Source organism: Nansenia antarctica, assembly GCF_963989245.1.
Source record: "Nansenia antarctica genome assembly, contig: SUPER_7_unloc_2, whole genome shotgun sequence".
Classification (NCBI taxonomy): Eukaryota; Metazoa; Chordata; class Actinopteri; order Argentiniformes; family Microstomatidae; genus Nansenia; species Nansenia antarctica.
Genome location: NW_027663472.1, coordinates 100,433 through 104,515, shown reverse-complemented (window position 1 = coordinate 104,515; position 4,083 = coordinate 100,433).

Genomic DNA, 4,083 nt, shown 5'->3' with positions numbered 1-4,083 from the left:
GTGGGAGTGCAAGAGAGAGAGAGACAGAGACAGAGAGACAGAGAGAGAGAGAGAGAGACAGAGAGAGGCAGAGAGAGTGAGAGAGACAGAGAGAGAGAGAGAGAGAGAGGGAGAGCAGGAAAGAAGAAGGGTGGGGGCTAGGGACAGAGAAAGAGGAAAAGCGTAGACCAAAAACACCACTCATGTTAAAAAGAATGCAAGATCATAACACCGCCCCGCCCCCCACTGACCCGCCGGCATATCCTGGGATAATACCCAACGGCAAGCCAGTGGAGCAATTATACCCGCCCTTACCCAATGATTTGGACAATGGGGATGATGCAACAATCATAGCACCTATGGTCCAAGTAGCCAACCCCATCGTAAGAGGGGTCATGACAGTATACCGACCATGGACTGTCACAGACTGCAGGGCAGCTTGTGAGAGTGTACCACACTTCAGAGAAAACATAGACGACCATTGCAATGGGTTAAACCAACTCAGAGATTCGTACGGGCTAAATGGACCAGAGATGGTGCAGGCCTGTCAGACTATATATAAATACGAGTGGGCCAGGGTAAGAGGCGACTTTACAGGCAGGGACGAAGCCCATGCGGCCCTAGAAACTCGCAGCGAAGCTTTGAACACTGCAATGGATGCGTTAATAACCAGGGTTCGTCGAGTATTCGCACCCGTAACAGACTACACTAAAATAACATCGTGTCAGCAAAAGGCCGGCGAGTCACTCCAGGAGTACCGAGGCCGCTGTGAACAAGTGTTCAGACGTCACGGGGGACTACCACATGACCCCACTGACGCTTCACCTTACCAACAACAACTGAAGGCCGCCCTTATGGGAGGTTTTTCAGTGGGCATAGCAGACTTCATTAGGAAGCATAATATAAACCACAAGACTGGTGGAGTGACAGAATGCATGAACTATGCAGAGCATGCAGTAGAGGATCTCAGACGAAAGAAAGACAAAAAGAGAAATCAGCTGATGCTAGAGACAGAGGACGGGACAGAAATATGTTGTTATGTGGGAGGAAACTCAGGCGGAAATAGGAACAACCAAGGGAATCAAAATAAAGGGAATCACAACCAGGGTGGGGGAGGAAACAATCAGTACAAAGGACACAAGGGACAAAACAGAGAGGGGGGGGGAAATCAAAAAAGAACGGGCTTAAATAAAGATGGGAAATTCCTCTGTTATAATTGTGGACAAGAAGGCCACATGGCCAGAGAGTGCCAAAACCACAGACAAGACAGACGGGGGGATAACCAACAGGGATATCAACAACAGAACCAACAGGGGGCCAACCGGGGGGGACAGGGATACAACAACAATGAGGGACATTTTGTCCACCAACAACAACACTGACTAGACGGTCAGGGATCAGACTCAGACTCAGACTGGTCAGACACAGGCTTACAACCTGAAAAGACAGGCGACACACCCCTATTGGACATTTCAGAAGTAATGACAAATTGGTCGCTCTCATATAACAAAATTAAACCAATGAGAAGAATAAAAATAGAAGGAAAAAGCATCGTATTCTTATGTGACACAGGGGCGGACTCCTCTGTGGTTACAGTAGAATTGGCAAATATGTGGCCAGCAATAACAGAACACTGCGTTAAATCAGCAAATGGTCAAATTAGCAGACATCAAGTATCACAACCCTTAGACATAATCGACCCTCTCTCCGGTATAGAGGGTAAATTATCGTTCTCACTAATTCCAGACTGTCCAGTAAATCTCCTAGGGAGAGATGGCATATGCCTACTAAAACTTAGACTTATACCAGTAGCTGGAGGAGTACGTGCAGTAGGACCAACTGAAAGAGCAGAAGACCAGTTAATGGTGCGACATGGGTTAGGACAACCGCACTATTTCTGGTCCCTCAAACTACCACATCCAGCCCCAACTGAAACGGCCAAAACGTTGATTAGTTATGTATCCCCACGAGAGGGACAGACCAGAATGAAACCAACAGAACTGCATATCACCCTTAGATATGCTAAAAAGCCAGGGCCTGACCCGCCCTATCAAGCCCTATTCGATAGAATGGGGCCACAGAGAACAGTTCTTAGCTACCTCTACCAAGACGAGCTAGGAAACGCAGCAGTTTCAACCTCGCTAACCCCAGAGGCAACGAAACTGCTGGGCTCGACTCAGTATCCCCACCTCTCACTTGCTATTGGTCCTGGTACCGAGTGGAAGCAGCTGGGTAGTTTCACTCGGCAGGTAGCAAGCATATGTCAGGGGTGGGAAGACATGAGTGAGAAACCGGGCTGGCAGCGATACCAAAATATAGAACGAAAAAGCCTAGCATGGGTTACAACAATGACACCACACACGAATTTGGACGAATGACAAATAATACTATTAAGTGCAGAGGCTGAGAATGCACTTAAAGTGATTCCAGATAGCCTCTGGTCCAAAGGAAAGACCGATGTGGGATTAATTTTTAAAGTAAAACCAGTACGGGTCAAAGCCAAATCAACTTATCGACCCAATGTCAGACAATACCCATTAAAAGACGACGCCCGCATAGGTATCAAACCAGTTACACAGGACATGATAAAAGCAGGCATTCTTAGGGAATGCCCCGACGCAGAATGCAATACACCAATATTTCCTGTAAAAAAGGCAGACCAAACGTCATGGAGAATGGTGCAGGATCTCCGAGCTGTAAACCAAGCCACACAGGGCGCGGCTGCAGTCGTAGCAGATCCTCACATTCTACTAAACAGTTTATTTGCAGGACAAACATACTTCTCTGTTATAGACCTTAGCAATGCGTTCTTCTCCATCCCAGTGGATAAAGATTCACAGGGGTGGTTCGCATTTACATACGAACACAAAAAATACACATACACACGCATGCCACAAGGGTGGTCTGAAAGTCCAATGATTTTCCACCAGGCAATGCAAAATTGCCTGGCGGACCTTCATATTCCAGAGTCCTCACAGATTCTGCAATATGTAGACGACCTGCTGGTGGCCGCCCCCACCAAACAGGAATGTATGGCCGTCACGATCCAGTTGCTACAGCATCTGGAAAAAACAGGAAGTAAAGTATCGAAATCGAAACTGCAAATATGTCAAGAAGCAGTTGTGTTCTTAGGACACACATTAAACAAAGAAGGGCGTCGCATTAACCCAGACAGAAAAACATCAATGACGGCAACACCACAACCACAGACTAAGAAACAAATGATGCAGTTCTTAGGAATGACAAACTACTGCAGGGCTTGGGTGGCGGAATATGCCGCCATCACCCAACCCCTGCTGAATCTGATATACACAGACACATTAAAAATGAGCGATAAACTCGATTGGAACACGGAAGCATTAGACGCATTTAATACACTAAAACAAAGTCTAGTAAGCTCCTCCGTACTCGCATTACCAGACTATGGGAAACCATTTACTCAGATGGTAGATTGCAAACAAGGATTTATGACCTCAGTATTGACTCAAAAACATGGAGAAAAACAGCAACCCATTGGGTTCTACTCTAAACGATTAGACCCAGTATCATTGGCACTTCCACCGTGCATTCAGGCTGTCTGCGCGGCAGCAATGGCAGTACAGTGCACGGCAGAAATAGTCCTGTTCCACCCGTTGAGGTTATTAGTACCGCACGCTGTCTCCATGTTGCTGAATGAAACAAAAATGGCGTTCCTCTCACCAGCTCGTTTCCTCGCTCTGACAGCCACGCTACTGTCACAACCTCACATCAGCATAGAACGGTGCACAGTGTTAAACCCCGCTACACTGATGCCCACCCCAGATGATGGAAACCCCCATTCGTGTAAAGAGCAAACAGAACAAACTTGCAAACCACGGCGAGACCTAAAAGATACTGCACTAGGGAAAGGAGAAGTGTGGTATGTGGATGGGTCTTGCTCAAAGTCACTGACAGGACAGAACATGACAGGATACGCTGTAGTATCAGACACATCAATCATCAAAGCTGGCAAACTACCACACTCACATTCAGCTCAAGCAGCTGAATTAGTAGCATTAACAAAAGCATGTGTAGCAGCCAAAGGAATAGACATCACATTATACACCGATAGCCAATATGCATATT